Source organism: Ranitomeya variabilis, chromosome 1 (assembly GCF_051348905.1).
Source record: "Ranitomeya variabilis isolate aRanVar5 chromosome 1, aRanVar5.hap1, whole genome shotgun sequence".
NCBI classification, from domain to species: Eukaryota; Metazoa; Chordata; class Amphibia; order Anura; family Dendrobatidae; genus Ranitomeya; species Ranitomeya variabilis.
This window is the reverse complement of record NC_135232.1, coordinates 1,045,925,730-1,045,947,766: the sequence shown is the minus strand read 5'-3', so window position 1 is coordinate 1,045,947,766 and position 22,037 is coordinate 1,045,925,730. Positions and strand designations below refer to the sequence as shown.

At 44.1% G+C, this 22,037-nt stretch overlaps 1 protein-coding gene across 2 annotated transcripts in view; it reads right to left on the bottom strand.

Annotated features, from left to right (window-relative positions):
- Window positions 1–21,824, bottom strand: part of CLOCK (clock circadian regulator) — an 86,169-nt gene extending 64,345 nt beyond the window's left edge. The window contains exon 1 of one of the 2 annotated variants that reach the window (XM_077279740.1): window positions 21,654–21,824. The gene's annotated coding sequence lies outside the window, so the exon portion shown is untranslated. The remainder of the gene's footprint in view (window positions 1–21,653) is intronic. The other variant, XM_077279741.1, reaches the window with a different exon arrangement.
- Between the last annotated feature and the right edge of the window lie 213 nt (window positions 21,825–22,037).

The window sequence follows — 22,037 nt, the reverse complement described above, 5'->3', positions numbered from 1 at the left end:
GTTACATTAGTGTCTTTTGTGTGCCTTTATAACCTACCTAAGCTGCCGAAATACCTTTGTAAAGTCGCCGTTTTCTGCTGTCACTCACGCTGGTCTGGTCATATGGGCGTGGTGACAGCGCTGTTTCTCCCCCAGAAACCTGCTCATCATTACGTTGGTGGCGTAGTGGTGTGCGCATGTCCAAAGCGAAGATCCACTGCCCAGGAGATTCAAAACAGCGCGGTCTTCGCTATTCGCAGTTTACCGGTGGGCGCGGCCATCTTTCCTGTGGCCGCGTGTGCGCAGATGGAGCGCTCTGCTGCCTGGGGCTTCAGGAAAATGGCCGCCGCGATCTCCATCTGCGCACACGTGGAATCCCGCGGCCATTTTCCTGAAGCCCCAGGCAGCAGAGCGCTCCATCTGCGCACGCGCGGCCACAGGAAAGATGGCCGCGCCCACCGGTAAACGTCGAATAGCAAAGACCGCGCTGTTTTGAATCTCCTGGGCAGTGGACATGCGCACACCACTACGCCACCAACGTAATGATGAGCAGGATTCTGGGGGAGAAACAGCGCTGTCACCACGCCCATATGACCAGCGTGAGTGACAGCAGAAAACGGCGACTTTACAAAGGTATTTCGGCAGCTTAGGTAGGTTATAAAGGCACACAAAAGACACTAATGTAACGCCCAGCTCTGCCCCTATTTAACGCTATTTTTAGCTCATCTTCAAAAAACGGGGTGACAGGTGCCCTTTAAACTATGGACTTCATGTTTAGTTATATATATTTTTGCCTAGCGGTATTAGATCAACATATGAATTTTTGGAGGTGCGGTCTATGCGTATTTTTTTTGGTGTACTCTTTAAAGTTGGTTTCACAATCAGAGTATGGACCATGATGTCCAGACTTGACACAGGTCTTCTGATCCAAACTCAACAACCTCACATATGCCTACAGTTGAAACTAGAATTTTACATACACTATATAAAAAGACACATCTGCATGTTTTTCTCAATATCTGACATGAAATCAGAATAAACCTTTCCAGCTTTAGGGCAATTAGGATTACCATAATTATTAATATTTACCAAATGCCAGAATAATGAGAGAGAATGTTTAGCGCATTTTTATTACTTACTGCAAAGTCAAAAGTTTACATACATGAAGATTACTATGCCTTTAAACTATTCTGGGCTGCCCATATGATGATGTCATGTGTTTGGAAGCTTCTGTTTTTTGGTAACATCTGAGTTAATTAATTAGAGACACACCTGTGGATGTATTTCAATGCAAACCTGAAACACACTGCTTCTTTGTGTAGCATCATGGGAAAGTCTAAAGAAATCAGCCAAGAAGAGAACTGTGGACTTGCCCAAGTCTGGTTCATCCTTGAGTACAATTTCAAGATACCTGAAGGTGCCTTGTTCATCTGTACAAACAATTATACAAGTACAAACAAGATGGCAATGTCCAGCCATCATACCGCTCAGGAAGGAGACGGGTTCTGTGTCCCAGACATTAATGTGCGTTGGTCCGACATGTGCATATCAACCCAAGGACAAAAGCAAGAGACCTTGTGAAGATGATGGCGGAAGCTGGTAAGATTGTGTCAATATCCACAGTGAAACGAGTACTGTATCAACATGGGCTGAAAGGCCACTGTGCCAGGAAGAAGCTATTACTCCAAAAGAAACATAAAAAAGCCAGATTAATGTTTGCAAATACACAGAAACAAAGACTTTAATTTTTGGAGACATGTCCTGTGGTCTGATGAAACTAAAATTGCACTTTTTGGGCATAATGACCATCGTCCTATTTGGAGGAAAAAGGGAGAAGCTTGGAAGCCTAAGAACACCATCCCAACTGTGAAACACGGGGTGGCAGCATCATGTTGTGAGGTTGATTTGCTGCAGGAGGGACTGGTGCACTTCACAAAGTAGATGGCATCATGAGAAAATAAGATTATGTGGCAATACTGAAGCAACATCTCAAGACATCAGCCAAGAAGTTAAAGCTTGGGAGCAAAGGGGTTTTCCAATTTCACAATGACCTGAAGCATGCTGCCAAAATAGTAAAGTGGCTTAAGGATAACAATGTCAATGTTTGGGCATGGCAATAACAAAGTCCTGATCTCAATCCTGTTCAGTTTTAGAGAGGTATTCACAGTAGACACGTAGGTTCCCAGCAGTTCTGAGACTGTGCTGTCATTAGCTGCTGGGCATGCATGAATTGGCCAAATTATGTGCTAAGCGTCTCAGTTTTTTCCTAGTATCCAGAAGCAGTAATGCTATTCATATTTCATATTGAAATGCTTTAGCACAACAGAGTGCAACTTTTTTTGTTTATTGTATATGGAGATGGCTGCTCCTATTATGCACCTGTTCACACTAGATTGGAAGTGCCAGTCAGTCTTTTGTCATTTATATTGAAAATGTATGGGAAAGCTGAAAAGTCAAGTGCGAGCAAGGCGACCTACAAACCTGGATCAGTTACACCAGTTTTGACAGAAGCAATGGGCCCAAATTCCGACCAACTATTGTGAGAAGCTTGCGGAAGGATATCCAAAATGTTTGACCCAAGTAATTCAGTTTAAGGGAAATGGTACCAAATACTAATGAGATGTATGTAAACTTTTGACTTTACAATAAGTAATGCAAATGCCTTAAAACATCCTCGCTCTCATTATTCTGGCATTTGGAAAATATTAATAATTATGGTAATCCTAATTGGCCTAAAACAGGAAAGGTTTATTCTGATTTTACGTCAGATATTGACAAAAACATGCATGAGTCTTTTTATATAGTGTATGAAAACTTCTGGATTCAACTGTTGGTCACACACTTGGAACCGGCCTAATAAAGACAGTGGTCAGAATAGCCATTATTGTAGACATTCCCTTATCTTATCTGTGTGGGTGTTCTCTAGATTCCCAAATAGACAGACTGACTTAAGGTACCTTCACACGAAACGACTTTGTAACGATATCGCTAGCGATCCGTGACGTTGCAGTGTCCTCGCTAGCGATATCGTTTAGTTTGACATGCAGCAGCGATCAGGATCCTGCTGTGATGTCGCTGGTCGCTGAATAAAGTCCAGAACTTTATTTGGTCGTTCGATCGGCGTGTATCGTTGTGTTTGAAAGCAAAAGCAACGATACCAGCGATGTTTTACACTGGTAACCAGGGTAAACATCGGGTTACCAAGCGCAGGGCCGCGCTTAGTAACCCGATGTTTACCCTGGTTACCAGCGTAAAAGTAAAAAAAACAAATAGTACATACTCACCTGCGCGTCCCCCAGCATCTGCTTCCTGACACTTACTGAGCGCCGGCCCTAAAGTGAAAGTGAAAGCACAGTGGTGACGTCACCGCTGTGCTGTTAGGGCCGGAGCTCAGTCAGTGTCAGGAAGCGGACGCCGGGGGACGCGCAGGTGAGTATGTACTGTTTGGTTTTTTTTTACTTTTACGCTGGTAACCAGGGTAAACATCGGGTTACTAAGCACGGCCCTGCGCTTAGCAACCCGATGTTTACCCTGGTTACCCGGGGACCTCGGCATCGTTGGTCGCTGGAGAGCGGTCTGTGTGACAGCTCCCCAGCGATCAAACAGCGACGCTGCAGCGACGCTTCGTGTGAAGGTACCTTAACTGAAGCTATAAAAGTTGACAAGAGAACACTCCAGTTTGTGCAGAACATTGAGTACCAGTTCATTTCAGCAATAAAGAAACATTAAGCTAAATAGACAATAATATTCATATGGATTCACAGACAAATTCTGAAACAAATGCCCCACACACACACAGAATAAAACAACTTGAGAAGTTGCAGTGTAGCAGTGTATGTATTGACTGGATGTATTAAGAAGCATAGTCAGTTTTACATCCTTCTCTAAGGCAAAGTTCTCATTAAGAAAAAAAAAGTGTGCCATCTCACAAATGAGGTAGATAAAGATCTCTCCTAGCAACTATAGCTAAAATTACCTTCAAAGCTCTGCTGCAGAGAAGAGAAGAAAATAAAAAAAATAAAAAAAATAAAAACAATGTGCTTCCTGTCATAATCAGCACTCCAGAGCAATTGGATTAGATTCAGGCTGAGACATAAAAGTCCTTAAAGGGGTAATGCGCCTCCGGATAGGTACCCGATACCCGACACTCACAAGTCAGCAGATATCCATAAACGTGGCATAACTGGCCCCTCTCACCTCCCAACGCACAAGTGAGCAGATACAGATTACCCTTATTAAAAAAAAAAAAAAAAAAAAAAGACTACTACTCCCCATCAGCCTACACCTGCTGCCGCTAATAACGGTGAGAGCAGGCGGCGGCTGATGGGAGTATTCATCAGCAGCCTCCTGCACAATAAATTTTAAAAAACAGCGTGGTTTCCCCTGTATTTTTGATATCCAGCCAGGCAAAATTGTCAGCGTATTTTGACAACGGTCACACAGTCCTCGGAGACGCACTGACATGTACACAGACACCTTGAATGGGTCTACGTGTGTAAGTGTCTCTGGTACACGTGAAAACTTACCACACGTAGTGGACACACTGAGATCTGAAAGAGGCCTTACATTTCACCAGTGAAACAAGAGAGAAAGATCAATTGAGGAAGTGAAAGCTAAGCGCTAGTGTACATGGAGGACTTAGGAGATACAGCCATCAGCTGAATGACCATTCAGCCAACAGCTATCTAATTGTGCATGGGGGCTTTAGTCACAAGAGCCGTGCAGGCACTGGAACAGGCAAATTATTATGGGGTACTGGGCGCTATATAAATGGATTAAACCAAATGTTATAAACCCGGGGAGCATGTATCAAATATTTATACCAACATAAAAATAATACTCCTAAAATATAACTTTTAGGCTAAGTGCACACGTTGCAGAATTGCAGCGGAAATTTCCACGGCAATTCCACAACTCCTGCCGCGCGTATATTGCATGCAGAATTGGCATGCGTATTCCCGCTAAACACTAGCGTTTTTAGCTTGCAGAATGCTAGCATTTTCCAAGCGATTTGTAGCATCGCTTGGAAAACTATGCTATGCTATGCAGCATCAATAATAAAATGATAGAACGTTAAAAATGATTTAAAAAAAATAAAAATCGTGATATTCTCACCTTCCCGCGTCCCCGGCAGTCTTCCTGCTCCTCGCGATGCTCCGATCCCGCTACGTCATCACAGGTCATTTTCGCAATGCATTATTGGGAACAGAAGCATCTCGAGGAGCAGGGACGCCGGAGGGTGAGAATATTATGATTTTTTTATTTTAATTCTTTTTTAACAATTATATGGTTCCCAGGGCCCGGAGGAGAGTCTCCTCTCTTCCACCCTGGGTACCAACCGCACATGATCGGCTTACATCCCGCATGGTGAGCATAGCCACATGTGGAAAGTAAGTGAATCAATGCATTCCTGTGTGCAGAATCCCCGCGATTCCACACAAAGAATGAAAATGCTGTGCTTTTTTCCAGAATGCGATTCCGCCGTGAAAAAAAACGTAACATGTGCACAAAAATTGCGGAATGCATTCTAATAATAGGATGCTTAATAATAGAATGTAAGTCCACAAGGACAGGGTGTTCTCTCCTCTGTACCAGTCTGTCACTGTAAACTTGTTTAAAGTAAACGTTATCTATAACCCTGTATGTAACGCCTTTCTCACGTACAGCACCATGGAATTAATAGTGCTATATAAATAATAATAATAATAATAGGATGCTTTTTTCGTGGTTTTATCATGTTTTTAAAGCGAAAAACCGCAAAAAAAAAACACGAAAAATCCTGAACGTGTGCACACAGCCTTAATGTTCTTCAGGTAAAATTACCCATATAGTAGGGTCAGGAGAATAACACAATCTTAACAATACTAAAAAGGATCGAGAAACTAGGTGAGGGGGTGAACTCTCCCTTTCTCACCCTGCCTTACCGCAGAGGTTGGCACCCTAAGTTCGACATAGCACCCCCACTCAATGTCGGCTCTCCCTAATGACCCTAGAGGGAGGACCTAACAGAGAAAACCATCACCAACACCAATAATTGGTGCGGTTACCACTTTTGCTTGTGCACCTTTTTCTACCACACTTTTTCCTCACTCAACATTCCATTAATATGCTTGGATACAGCAGTCTGAAAAGACGGCCTCTTTATTAATGACCTTTTGACCTCCTTGAGGAGTGTGTCAGTGACTGCCTTCTGGACATCTGTCAACTCAGCAGTCTTCCCCATGATTGTGGAGCCTACTGAAACATAATGAGGAACCTTTTTAAACACTTAGGAAGCCTTTGCAGGTGTTTTTTTTTTGTTAATTATTCTAATTTACTGAGATAATGACTTTTGGATTTTCATTGGCTGTAGCCAAATTATCATCAACATTAACAGAAATAAACACTTGAAATAGATCACTGTTTGTAATGACTATAATATATGGGTTTAACTTTGTATTGAAGAACTGAAAGAAATTAACTTTTTGATGATATTCTAAATTAGTGAGAATCACTTGTAGATGGTCGTGGAGCTCTTGATTGTTAGGACAGCGGTCACGTGACAGAACCATCAACTGATTATAACGGTCACTTTATCAGGGCTTGTTATTTCTGTATTATAGGGAATTTGTCAGTAGGATCACCCTTCTTAAGCAGACTATACAGTCTGGGCATATAGATCATAGGAAGCTGAATAAAATTATACCTTGATATCTGTGATCTGATGTTTTATTCCAGAGTAATACATGTTTTTCTTAACATATAAATGAGCTGTTAAGATCTATGGGCTGGACATAGATCTGAGACCCTGAGAATCTGCCTCCAGGGCTTATTTGAAAAGAAAAGGGGCATTACCAATGTGAGACAAGCAATGACTGACAGTCTGCTCTCCTGATCTGTGTGTCTCACACTGGAAAGCACTCTTTTCATGTAAATTAAGTTCTGGAGGCAGATTCTCAGGGACATCTATGTTCTGTTCATAGATCTGAACAGCTCATTTACATATTAAGAAAAATGTCGATTTTTCTGTAATAACACATCGGATGACATATCAAGGTATAAATTTATCCTATGACCTATATGCCCATATAGACAGCTGACTGTTGATCCTACTGACAGATGCCCTTTAAGGATGCCATTTCTGCTGCATTTACAGGTAAAATATATAAAGAAAAATAATTTATGGTCTTAACATTTTTTGGGACATTGAAGAAAAAATAAAATGCAGCAGGAACATTTTTATAACTAGTCAATATTAAATATCAGAATAAACCATAGTAGCAGATAAACGGTCTGTATTTGACAGTCGGATTTCTTTATTAGTTTAAACATTTCTCTATTTTTCTTCCCAGAATAAAAGCACAACAGCAAATATAAAACGTAATAAAATAAATAAAAAAAATAAATTGTCTTTAACCACCTAGTCACGAAGGTGGGTATGTCAGCATGCCAGAGCATGAAGCATGGACTGATGTGGTATCAGGAGAACACTTTACTAGTGAGTCATCCTGGCAAACCCACAACCCCCTCATTTATTAGGATTGGAAGAAACAACCAAAACTGCAGCGTAAAGCACCCAAAGCATTCTTTACTTGTCTCCTGGATTCATTTTACATAGCAATGGACCATATGCATTAATGCACACTTTTTTTTGTTTATAAGGGAAAATCATTAATATTATAAGAGCAAAAAACTTAGGTTGTACACACCAGAGATAGATTAATCCTAAACATTTTCAACATTAGGATGGAACTCTATGGGGCTCAAATGAACTAATCACTCCAGACAAATTAAAGTGAACCAGTCAGCAGTTTTGGCCAATATAAGATGCGGCCACTGCCTTTCAGGGCTTATCTACAGTATTCTATAATGCTGTATATAAGCCCCCAGTCCGACCTGAAAGAGAAGAAAAATAAGTTTTATTATACTCACCCAGGGGCGGTCTGGTCCGATGGGTATCGCACGTCCGGGTACAGTGCCTCCTATCTTCTTGCGACGCCGCCCTCCTGTTGCTTCATCACTCCCCGGCATCGTGCTCCTGTGCAGGCGTACTTCTTTGCCCTGTTGAGGGCAAACCCAAGTACTGCAGTACGCAGGTGCCCGGAAAGGTCAGAGAGACACTGAACCTGCACACTGCTGTACTTTAATCTGCCCTCAACAGAGACGGATTCACATACACACAGCTCAATAATTTCCTCCATAGTTCTACTCTGTGATAACTAAGAAGTGAAGAGCAGGAGTCCATCTTGGTGTAGCTGAGATGTGTATGGGCAACATCACAGCAGGTGGTCTCTCCCCCAACAGCTCAGAGTCCATTGCAAATTGAGATGTTCGGTTTCCGTTTTAGGGTATGTGCACATGATGAGTAAACGCTTCTCATAATAAGCAATTTGGAAAGTCACAAAACAATAACTCATAAATCCGGCCTTACAGACAGCAGCTCATAAGATACTATCATATGACTGGCAAACCTCAGATAGTTTCAGATTCCTTATACATTATATGAATGCAGACAATTGTTCGGAGCGCTAACACTGCCCATCCCTGACAACCATGATGGGTCAGGTGTCACAGAGCTAGTCACCAAGAAGGCAATAAAAACTAAGATATTTTGCTTTGTTTTAAAGACCTTATCCTGGATAATATGTACACACGCGCTCAAATTGTCACTGCACCTGCAGCTGGGGCATAGTTACACATCCATCATTTTAATAGCAAATTACGCTGTATGGGGCTCGGTCATTAATGAGGTATTTTGGCCTTATACAGTGATGACATGAATATGCCATCGCTTAGAAAGAATCTGTCAGCATGATCTAGCAACAGAAATAAGAGGCTCGGCCATAATGGCTCTGTTATAAATATTACGGTAATCCAAACCTTTAAAGGGGACTTGTCATGTCCTTTTTAACAAACTGTCCCCAGTGCCTCGTCAGTGATGCAATGTGCATCACCAACAAGCTTTTTTCATTAAAAATGGTGGTGGAATTGTGTGGGAAAAAAAGCACTTTAACTAGTTAGATCGTACCTGCTCATTTAGTCACAGGGGTGGGCTTCATTTTATTCTGTCATGGTTGTTGCCGCCCATGCAATTTGAATGATGTTCCTGAGGTAGCGCCAAGGGTTGTGGAGTCGGAGCCCATTTTGGTGGAGTCGGAGTCAAGGAAATTGAGGCGTTGGAGGTTTGGCTTACCGACTCCACAGCCCTCAAATCTGCTGTGAAAAATCCTGCGCTTGCGCAGTGTATCATAAAGCCGTGCTTTCACATGCATCATGACGAGTGGCTCCAGCCGCATAATCAGTGAAGCTGGGCCCTTAGTCATAGCCAGAAACGCTTCAGATTTTAAAGGGAACCTGTCAGCCCCCCCCCTGGCGTTTGTAACTAAAAGAGCCACCTTGTGCAGCACTAATGCAGCAGTTATGCTCCTTGCACACACCGAAATAAACGCTTAGAAAATGTGCCCCCTCATACCGTGAAACCGTCCGGGTGGTAGGACTTTCCCTCCTAATCAGACGCAGCACAGCCTTCATTCCTACCCCCTTGGCGCTGGGCGCCGCCTCCTCAGCGTTGTTTGAATCTGTCCCGGAGCCTGCGCTGTTATGTTATCCCTTGGGCATGCGCAGTCAGCGCTGCCCGTCTTCTGACATCATTTGATGTCAGGCTGACTGCACCTGTGCGGCCGCGCTGCCCGAGATCCCGCCCCGCAGTGTCTTCTGATTTATTCACACTGCGGGGCTGGGATTCCTGGGCATGTGCAGTGCATATCCTCGCCTCTCACTCATCTCCCTCCGCCTTCTTCAGACTGTGCGCCGTCAGCTGATCCCTAATCGCATGCCACGGCCGTGACGCCGCAAAGTCTGAAGAAGGCGGAGGGAGATGAGTGAGAGGCAAAGATATGCACTGCGCATACAGCCCCGCAGTGTGAATAAATCAGAAGACACTGCAGGGCGGAATCTCGGGCAGCGCGGCCGCACAGGCGCAGTCAGCCTGACATCAAATGATGTCAGAAGACGGGCAGCGCTGACAGCGCATGCCCAAGGGATAACAGCGCAGGCTCCGGGACAGATTCAAACAACGCTGAGGAGGCGGCGCCCAGCGCCAAGGGGGTATAAATGATGGCTGTGCGGTGTCTAATTAGAGGGGAAAGACCCGCCTCCCGGCGGTTTCACGGTATGAGGGGGCACATTTTATAAGTGTTTATTTCGGCGTGTGCAAGGAGCATAACTAAAAGAGCCACCTTGTCCAAATGCAGCATTAGTGCTGCACAAGGTGGCTCTTTTAGTTACAAACGCCTGGGGGGGTGACAGGTTCCCTTTAACATGTCACCTGCTCTGGTTCGTGTTTTTAGGGACTCCTAATAATCCTAATAAAGACTAAGGGTACCGTTACACTAAACGATTTACCAACGATCACGACCAGCGATACGACCTGGCCGTGATCGTTGGTAAGTCGTTGTGTGGTCGCTGGAGAGCTGTCACACAGACAGCTCTCCAGCGACCAACGATGCCGAAGTCCCCGGGTAACCAGGGTAAACATCGGGTTACTTAGCGCAGGGTCGCTCTTAGTAACCCGATGTTTACCCTGGTTACCATTGTAAATGTAAAAAAAAAAAAAAAAAACCACTACATACTCACCTTCTGATGTCTGTCACGTCCCTCGCCGTCAGCTTCCCGCACTGACTGTCAGTGCCGGCCGTAAAGCACAGCACAGTGGTGACGTCACCGCTGTGCTCTGCTTTTACTTTACGGCCGGCGCTAACAGTCAGTGCGGGAAGCTGACGGCGAGGGACGTGACAGACATCAGAAGGTGAGTATGTAGTGGTTTGGTTTTTTTACATTTACAATGGTAACCAGGGTAAACATCGGGTTACTAAGCGCGGCCCTGCGCTTAGTAACCCGATGTTTACCCTGGTTACAAGCGAACACATCGCTGGATCGGTGTCACACACACACCGATCCAGCGCTGACAGCAGGTGATCCAGCAACGAAATAAAGTTTCAAACGATCTGCTACGACGTACGATTCTCAGCAGGGTCCCTGATCGCAGTAGCGTGTCAGACACAGCGAGATCGTAAGTATATCGCTGGAACGTCACGGAGCCATCGTAGCGACCAAAGTGCCACTGTGAGACGGTACTCTAAGGCTACTTTCACACTAGCGTCGGGCTCGGCCCGTCGCAGTGCGTCGGGCCGAGGTTACCGACGCTAGCGTTCTCTGCGCCGCACAACGGGGGCAGCGGATGCATTTTTCCAGCGCATCCGCTGCTCCATTGTGAGGTGCGGGGAAGTGCGGGGAGGTGGGGGCGGAGTTCTGGCCGCGCATGCGCGGTCGGAAAAAGCGGACTGTCGGCGGCAAAAAACGTTACATGTAGCTTTTTTTGTGCCGACGGTCCGCCACAGCACGGCGCAACCGTCGCACGACGGTTGCGACGTGTGTCAATCCGTCGCAATACGTCGCTTAATGTTAGTCTATGGGGAAAAAACGCATCCTGCAAGCACTTTTGAAGGATGCGTTTTTTCTGCAAAATGACGCATTGTGACGGATTGCAGTTAACGCTAGTGTGAAAGTAGCCTTAGACATCGCTGTTTGGATGTGCCAAATTTCTACCTTTCTACTTGAATAGAATTAAGCAAACTCCTGTGACTATATGAGGAGGTACGATCTAACTATATAAAGTGCTTTTTGCACATGATTACAGCACCGTTTTTAAAGAAACAAACATGTTATGCACATCGCATCACTGACCACGCACTGGGGACAATTCACATGCTACAAAGGACACGACCAGTTCCCTTTAATGAAGAAATCCACGTTGCGGTTGTTCTTTAATCCACATTTAAAATTTGGTGTAATAAGCTTTAAGTGCGGGGTCTTAGGTTCTGCCCCGGCCCCTCTGCCGGCCTCTGGTGTCTGTATGACAGATCACTGCTGTGTGAGTGACATGCCTCCTGCGGGCAGCACATGCCCAAATTGATCTCCTGGCGGCCTTAAAAAAATGGCGCCGTTGCAGAACATGCGCCAGATTGGGAGGACTGCTAGGAGGTAAATATGGGAGGAACCTGGAGCACCAAGCGGAAACCCACACAAAAATGTGAAGAACAGTTTCAATGCAGATGTTGTTCCTTGGTGGGGTTTGAACCCAGGACGCCTGAGCTACAGAGGGCGTTAATCACTAGGTGAGGTTGTCAAGACTGAATATACTGACTCATTGTTTAGCTGTATTCATAATATGCTGATTTAATAGCAGGATTATGCCACCATTCTTCCATGATTTGCAGAGTAAGCACAACAGGCTCACTAGGTCTATTTAATGTACGGTATACGCTTTTTACTGCAAGAACTGGTGACGGGCCTGACAATTCTTATACGACACTTCACTCACATGAATACTTGAAAAATAGCCAAACACAAAACTATTTCCTTCTAAATTTGGTTACATCTGACCTGCATACCTCGGGTAACCTAGATCCCAGCCTTCCAAGACAGGTGTCTAGTTCACCGAAAAGTGATAACATAACCAAAGACTCACGGCGGAGGCCAGTGATTGACTGCAGTGGTGAGGTTACCAGTTGGTCACATCAATAATGCAGCAGGAGATAAAAAGAGTAAATACGGTACTTTATTTTAGTATCACATTGCCTGGTATTGACCAATTATTTTATGACCTTTAAAAAAAAAAAAAGAAAAGAAGAAAAAAAATTTCGTAAATAAAACAGGCCTGGGTGTAACCAGAACCAGGCGGCAAAATCCTCCACTGGAGTAACCTTGACACGAAAAAAATACACTGAGGTCAAATTCAAAACTGGCCATACACATTAGATAAAAGTCGGTCAATTACAGCAGCATCAGAAGCACTGGTTATGTTGGGATGAATTTTTAATATATGGCATAATTGTGACTATTGGGCGCCAGATTTATTCCATGCCTACTATTGGGGAGCAAACATCTGCCTAATGGTTCCTATAAAAAGGGCAGTAACCTGATGTAAAGGAGCAGCACCGATCTACAGAAGTAAACCCTTCGGATATTCACCACCTCACCTCTTCCTCCAGGACCCTTCTACCCCTTCACAGCCATATGTGTCATGATCGGAACAGAAATAAAGCTGATCTGTCAAGCACAAAAGGAAATGGAGCAGCAAATAATATTAAGGCAGAAAATAGTCAGGTATCACTTTATAAAAAAAAGCCTGCTGCTAAACATCAGAAAATAATTCAGTCATGTAATCAGTGGCAGCGGAGTGCAGAAACATTTCTGTGAAGTCTCCATAGGAGGAAAGATGGCACATTTTCTCTTTCGAGTGTCGTGGATTTGGTGCCACCTCCCTCCATTTACCACCAAGTGTGACCGACTCAGTGAAGGCTAAGGCCATGTTCCCATGACGATGTTTTGGTGCGTTTCTGTTGTTGCAGAATTTCTGCATCTATTATTTAAAATTAGGTTACTTGCATTTTTTATTGCTTTTTTTTATCATATTTTTGACAATGTGGTTTTTGTTTCTTTTTGGTGTGTCATGCGATAAATAAAGTTGCTTTGTTTTTTTATACTTCCCGGTATTTGGCTTTGATAACATTTATTGATATACTTAGTTGGGGATTACATACATTTTGATGCATTTCAGCTGCAGGAAACACTAAAAACGTAAGTACATATTTTACCTGTGGAAATTCTGCACCTAATGCAAGTTTATGGGGAAATTCAGCACGGAAAACTCAGTGTACCCACAAAAGAAATTGACGTTGTGGATCTGAAACATGCATAGCAGGTGACTTTATGATGCGGTAAAATGAAACAAAGGGCATGAGATTTCTTTAAATCCCATCCACTTTGCTGGAACTGTAAAACCAAAAGCTCATTGTGGTAACCTAACCTTAGGCTATGTTCACATGTCCAGTAATCATCAGATAGAACGGATCCAGCAGCATTTCGTTGACAAAGTTTTGCAGACAACATTTTTGTCCGCTTCAAAAAAACAGATTTCAACTGGATCAATTGTTTTAACATTAAAGTCTACAGAAAACAGATCTGTTAATTAGCCAAACATTGTTCTCCCATTTCATATGGATCTGGTTTTTACTTACTGGATGAGTTTCAAAAAGATAATTACTTGAAAGTTCACATGTCCATTAAATTTTCATTTTTCCAACTCCAGTAAGCAAAAAAAACAAAACATCCTTTTCAAATGGGAGAAAAACTGATGGCTCAGTAATGGATCAGTTTTCCATAGACTTCAATGTTAAAGGGAACCTGTCACCTGAATTTGGCGGGACCAGTTTTGGGTCATATAGGCGGGGTTTTCGGGTGTTTGATTCACCCTTTCTTTACCCGCTGGCTGCATGCTGGCCGCAATATTGGATTGAAGTTAATTCTCTGTCCTCCGGAGTACACGCCTGCGCAAGGCCTTTTAAAGGAAATCCAGTTGAAATCAAATTTTTTCAGATGGACAGAATAAAAAAAAGTTGTCTGCACAACTTTTTTGGGAATAAAATAGGCCGACTCGCACTCCTAAAATATATAATACATTGGGTCCAGTAGTACAATGCAGGATGAGCTGTCAATGTTTTCATAAGAATTTGGGAAAGTTATGAAATGTCCTATAAATGTCTGTTCCTGATCTAAGGATCTCGGCTTTTAGCTGAGATGAATCTGTGCTCCACTTTATGTACATGTTCAGTAGTGAGGCCGGGTTGTGGAGTTAGGACTCAGGGAAATTGAGGAGTCAAAGGTTAGGCTTACCAACTCCAAAGCCCTGTTTCTTTTGTCAATGGACGACTGCTGGATCCTTTCTAAAGGATGATTACTGGACCTTAAAAGGGATAATCCGGGACATTATTAAAAACAAAAAACACGTAATTGCAACCTACCCTGCCTGTTGTGCACTGCGATGTTCTTAATCAGGCAAAAGCTGTTACAGACCGCTCCTTCCAAGGATTCAGCTGCCTCTGCTGTTGTCACATCTACAGAGCGGAGGCTTCTTTTCTGCTCCGTAGACAGGGTGGAACTTCTGGTGTCATTCTGATTGACAACCGGATCCCCCAGTTGCGCAGTGGGAATCTGGCTGTCAATCAAATTGACGGCAGAAGTCCCGCACCGTCGTGTCAGAAGAGACAGCTGAATCCCCAGCAGGAGTGGTCTGTAATCGCTCTGTGCTGGGGATGAACGGCGCCGGCACAACAGGCAGGTAAGTTGCAATTACATGCCTGTTAGTGCTTAGGCACATTTTTGCTTTTTTTTGCTTTTTTAAATGTCCTAGATAACCCCTTAAGAAGCATTTACACTTTATAAGTGTGAATGAGCATTGTTTTAAAAAAAAATAAAAAAATGTATGATTATCTTGTCATGTAAGCAGGCTACTGATTAAACAATGAATGAGCGCTTTGCTTGTGTATCGGTTGGAAATATCTTTTATGCAGTGTGAAGATCAACCTTTACAGTGGTGCATCATCCTGTGTAATCAGGACTCGCACTGCTGACAACAATGGCAGCCTATGTGCACTAAGTGGTCGCTCAGCACACATCACTTACTTTGGTCTGCGTGTGTAAACAAGCAATTATCAATTTAAGGTAACCGATCTGCTCTCAAATTGTGCTCGCCAGTCAGTGTTAGAAGCTCGCAGATTCCTAAACGTGGACAAGTCATGCACAAGCATAATAAGTCACGGTTCACGAGGAGGATACCTTTATCATCCCCACCACTCACACCAATTTGTCATGTACTGTGGTTGCTTGGTTGCCCCTGGGTCTTTCTGAAGGGGATTTATATATATCCCACTTCCCAGTTCCGGTTTGGAACTTGCAGCTCTCTGTCGCCCCCCTTACCCTTAGGTTAGACAGGGCACTGCACCTAGGATAATTAGTCGCCAGAAAGACTACCTTACTTTGTACTGGCTAATGGGCACGCTGCAGCGAGGGCGATATAACTACTCCCACTCAGGCGGGAACAATAATTATCAATGCCGCCAGTCGCTACAAAGCCTCTCAAGCGCACAGGACAAATCCGCTGCCACCAGCTCCGATTTCTTAATTATTAACCGGTCAGGAGCCAACCCAGATTAGTAGTGTAATTCACTTCAGAGGACGTGCCCGTACGTTATAGAGCAAGGAGAGACATAGCTAGTAATTTTATATTTTACTCCAAAAAAAAAGGTAGGCAGTGTTTAAGAAAAGACCTTGTTACTGCTAAAGAGCCAATCTAGAGGTTACTCTGCAGTTTACGCACCATTAGACTAGCGCTGCTTATAACAAGAGCAGTTCTGGTACAGGAATTCCTATTCAAGGTCAACAAGGGTGAGATGATCTTTTCTTCAGTGTAGTTCCTTATTTTACCTATAAATCTTCTTAACTACTCCTCATAACTACATAGAGTTCCCTGAGGCAAAGGAGGATACCCTACAATACAGGCTAATTCATAAGTAATTAAAAAGAAACTGACAGCTGTTTCTGCTGGCGAGTGCACTTCCACCTCGGCAATTTAGCTGCCATTCTTCCTCTACCTGAATTTTCACATGCTCAAAACTCAAAAAGAGGAGCTAAAAGATGCAGATGTAGCTATTAGGGCTATACTGCAATTAGTAATTACTGCAGAATCTAAAACATGAGAAAAGCATTGCAAGTAAGTGTCTGATCAATATCTGCTGTGGATCTGGTCCTGCACATGGTCCATCCAGTTGACAAAGTTAATTACAATAATGCCAATGTGTGTAGCAAAAATCATTCCATCCAGGAGGGATGATAGATAGATCATACTCTTCATCCTGCTGATCGTCTTTCCACAAAGGAAAAAAAATAAGCCATGTCCCAATTCAAAGCTGCAACATATGCTACAATTGTCTCATTTTATTATTTATTTTAAACCATCGGCGATGGCTCTCACCTTCCAGAGCCGTTGCAGATCCAGCACAAGCTACTCTGGAGGTCTGTGCCGTATTAAGAAGTCCCAGGACCGCCTGTAGCCTGTGATTGGCAGCAGCGGTCAGGAGACTAAAAGAGTGCAAATGTTTTTACGAAGACATACTCTTTTTAACATGACCGCTGCTGTCAATCAAAAGCTAAAATGAAAAATTATCCTGCGACTTCCAAACATAGTAGACACTGCTTCAGGAGCAGCCCGCGCTCAATCATCCATGCTTAACAAACATATATCACTGTCTAATAAGCCCTAAGTATAAGATCACTTGATTCCATGTATATCTAATATATTAGGGACTAAAACAGCCCGACAATTCAGAATGCCATTAGCCCAAATGACTGACAAAGCCTTCATCACTGTATGCCGCCACTGCTCTTACACCGGTTCCTACTTCTCGGTAAACACTGGGTGCACGCCTCTGCCATAACAGGTCTTTCTCCTTTCAAAGCGGATAGTAAAATATTAAACTTATCATCTGCCAACATTATACTTCTGAGTTCAGCTGAGTTTGCTATTCCTGCACTTCTCCTGTACCTCCACATGTACAAGTTTACACCATGCAAAGAGAGAAATCCGCAGCATAAATTACCCGCCACGGATATAACATGAGCGCCGCAGGTCAATTCCTGCTACAGATCGTTACCGCTGCTCGTAGATACATTTGGCAAAACATCCTCCACTTTGCTGCTCCTGTAATATGCTGAGGATAGAACACTCAAGTTCCAACAGCACGTCTGCCATGTGTGAACGCACCGTAATTTTTCATTTTTCTCTCCTACTCTTTTGGCAGAAAATAAAGGCACTTTTGAACATATCCACCTTCAGGGGTGCCGGTTTTTATGACGTCACATACATGAATAAGGTGTCCCAACTTCGTAAACTGCTCGTCTACAGTTGAAATGTCGGGGAAACAAGGGGGATCTAGAGGGACGGAGTTGGGAGCCAAGATTGTACTGAGAAGAGGAAGACCTAGAACATCAGGGGGGAAATGTAGTTTTCCAGTGAACTGAAGAAATTGCCACACACCTCACAGTAGGAAGAGAAGACACAAAAATGAGTAAATAAACAGTGTTTGCAAAAATGTGATTAGCGCACTTCTAGCAATATTGCCTCTAAAGTTAATTCACTCCCCCCCCTCCTTTGTTGAGCCAGAAAACCCCTATAACCATTTTTAAACATAATGTGTTTTTCCAGTTTGTCCATTATTAACTTCTGATCTTTTCAGGTCTTCTCATAATGAAGAATGGACAATACTAGGATGAGTTTTTCTAGATTCGGACTTGAATAACCGAGTCTGATCTCAGACTAGGAACAAAATCAGATAAGTTTCCTTGTTTTTGCCTCCTAGACATTGAACAAAAGGGGTGAATAATAAATACCCACATTCGGAAGTGAGTGGCCGCCCCATTTACATGCCAAATCATGCGTCCATTGGTCTCTGCATGGGATTGTGGCTGGCACCGCCTGGTCTCGGTCATACTCTTGATTTAAACCATTATTTTGCCTCTGTATTGGTAATGCCAAACTTAGGACTGGATTCAGAGCACAGGGTAAATATAATAGAAAATGTTATTTTCTCTTTCTTGCAAACTTATGTTGGTCTCAAAATACAAATGTAAAGTATTGAACAAATCTAGAATGTGTAAGCAAGAGCACTAACAAGTAGGATGAATAGAATGACGTATCCTCTTAACATATAGAGGTCCTTCTCATTGAGACTGATATCTTGGAAGCCATCGAAGAGGCATCCTTGAATTAATTTGATGCATCTTTCAGCGGCCATGCGTCACAGGGAGAAATGTACTCCAGTCAGGGATTGGAATACACTGGGTTGTAATTCACGCCAGTGGAGTAAACGATTATATATATTCATGTGTTTCAAAAAGTGGGGGTTGGTGTTAAAGACTGGCATAAAAACACTAAAAGCTTCAACATTTGGGTGCAATAGAAATTTTACACAGTTTTACTACAGAAAATTGGAAAAAACTGTGTGATGAATCAGCCCCATAATCTTTATTGTTGATGCCTACAAAATGAAAAAAAAAAAAGGTAGAAAAAAGTAACATCCACAATACCCATTAGAAGAGACCGTACTAGACTTTTTTCAGACACATGATGAAGCCAAAATGGCGAAACAGTAAGGTCCTTCTTACACAATAGCTGTCGGCCAGGCAATGCTTCAGCTGATCATTTGGTTGACAACTATCTCAGCCAACTGTCCCATACACAGGTACATAGTAAGGCCGCCGACTGACATGTTGCCCGGTGACTTATCTCCTGGAGAACAATACCATCAGCAGTCCAGAATCAAACATGTGTGATTGACATCTCTCCCGATCATCAGTCGCTGGTGCCCCCATACACATTAGACCATTGTCCGAACCCATTGATATTAGTGGGTTCAGCACCATTGTTCTTAAAGGGACTCTGTTGGCACAGAAAGACTGTTCAAACTAAGTCCCGACGCTCAGTGCACCATGGTGGGGCCAATCATTTATATACACCTTCCCACCTGCTTGTTTCCCCTCTGATTGACAGTTCTGACTTCATAGAGCAGAGGAGGGAGGAGATAGATGGGAAACAAGCAGGAGGGAAGGCGTATATAAATGATTGGCCCCGCCATGGTGCACCGAGCGCCTGTGCTTGATTGGAACAATCTTTCTGTGCTGACAGAGTCCCTTTAATGTAAACCATAAGCACCTCACCAAGATTCAGTAACTCCAACACGTCAAACCTTTATCAGGAGCCCTCTAAAGTCAAGAGTCGCGTCCAGAGATGGCATGGATTCTTCCTCTTAATTTTAATGAGCACCTACACAACACTGCCCATGAGGATGTGATAAGGACAGGATGAAATGTTCTAATATTCACATTTTCTTTCAATTTGCCTCTGCATGGATTAGAGTTGTGTCACAAATGCTAATACACCAACACTTATGTAACATGTCACATCCTGAAAGCTTCCAACCTCTACATAGGAACACAAATGATAACTCCTGGATGTGACCCAAGGCCTCACTCAAAGGTCCATGGATCATGCACATGTTTCACGGATGGAACTTTAACCCATTATAGTAGTCTGTAAAAAAAAAAAAAAAAAAACGTGTGTTTTTTTTCCCTGAATCACAGCTCGCCATTACCCATACAAGTCGATGGGTCTGTGTAGAAGCACTTACAGAACACATCGTCATCTATGTGCCCTGTCCAGTTATAATATTGCAACATGAAGGAGAGTTTTAGCAATTTTTTTTTTTACACCAGAAAAATCACTTATTCTAAAATCTGAAGCACTGATGAAAATCGTAACAAAAAACACTGAAGGAAATTCTGCTTTTGTCTGGATGAAGCCTTAGATTGTACACATATTAGCACTAGTGATGAGCGAGTATACTTATTGCTCAGGTAACCTCCGAGCATTTGTTAGTGTTCGGAGATTTAGGCTACGTGCACACGCTGCGGATTAAGGCTGCTTTCACACTAGCGTCGGTACGGGCCCGTCGCAGTGCGCCAGCCCGAAGCATGCTGTGAAATAAATGCCCGATGTGGGCAGCGGAAGCCGTCTTACGACGCTTCCGCTGCCCCATTGCAAGGTCCGGGGAGGAGGGGGCAGTGTTTCGGCCAAGCATGCGCGGTCGAAAATGGCAGACTCCACGCACAAAAAAACATTACATGTAACATTTTTTGTGGCGGCGGTCGCCAAAACACGACGCAACCGTCGCACGACGGATGCGACGTGTGGCAATACGTCGGTAATGTTAGTCTATGGGGAAAAAACGCATCCTGCAGACAACTCACTATATATGTCACTATAACAATAACCCCCATCATCAGTACTATTCAGAGTTAGGGCTCAGGTACATCACTATAAATGCGATCTGTGCTTTTCAGGGATAGCCCTGGCACCTACGATATTCCATGGGGCTGTGCACGTCTGATCTATTTCCATACATGTGGTCCCAGTAATAAAAATCGGCGACATATCCAAGTGTCAGATCAAAATCGGCAATGCTAATCTACGAGTCTGTGACAAGCATCAGAGCGCACTCAGATTACATCCGAGTGCAGTGTGATTTTCACAGATGACAGAATTGAGAAGGTGGGAAACTTTTTTCCACTTCCAAGAAAAACTGATCAAACTCTAATCAGGATAACTGGACTGTTTTTCTCGCAGTCGTGTGCATTTACCCTTACAGAACAGAAAGCAGGCGGGTTGTCATCGCCCCCTGGGATAAGTCCCTAGCGGGGGCAGACACACTGGGGAGTCCCAGAACAGCATATGGGTCATGTGGACTGTGTGTAGCCCCCCACTTCAGAGGATAGAAGTCATATTACATCTGCAGGGCCAGCAGCAAACAACCCACACAGGGCTACATGACTGCCCCCTACGGCCATGATGGGCACAGCCTGCACCATGCCAGGAGATTACACAACATGACTATGTAATAACAGCAGAACCCGTGAACCTGTATAATACATGCAGGCCCGGCAGGTGCAGTACACAGCACCCCTGCAGACAGCTGTTCTCCACAGCACACACCTCACCCTGTATAGTGCACCCTGGGGCCGGCGCGTCCCACTGCTGCATATGGGGGTCACACAGACCATGTGTCATACACGCCCAGGCCTACCATATGGATAACACCCCTGCCCAGCTTACATGTGGGCACGACCAGTGGCAGCAGGAAAGTTGTCTATACATCAGGGGGTGTGTCCTAGCCAGCAGCACAAGTGTTACACAAGGAGAACACGCCTCCCACACAGCATGCACACAGCGGCGCCACACTCACCACACAGCTGCGCAGCACCGAGCCGTCCCCGCCGCTCTGCGCCTAGAGCCTCCGTCCGCTCCTCCACAACGTGGCACAAATAATTCCGGCTGTCTGCGCACTACGAGCGCCAAGCTCGTCACACTACCACCATCACTAATGCCACAGCACTGCGCAGGCGCAGCCCGGCCCAGGAAGCAGCGATAGGGAGATCCTAGGACACAACAGGGAATTCATTGTACTGCGCAGACGCATGGGGAGGACATGTGATCTCTCCTCCCGGTGCTGAGGATAGCCACCAGTGAGCGGGCAGTGCTGCCTGTGTACGGACGGGCCGTGCACTGCAGTGAGAAGGTGCAGCAGGCTCACACTGGCGGAAAACTATTGCAAAGAAGGCCGATTATT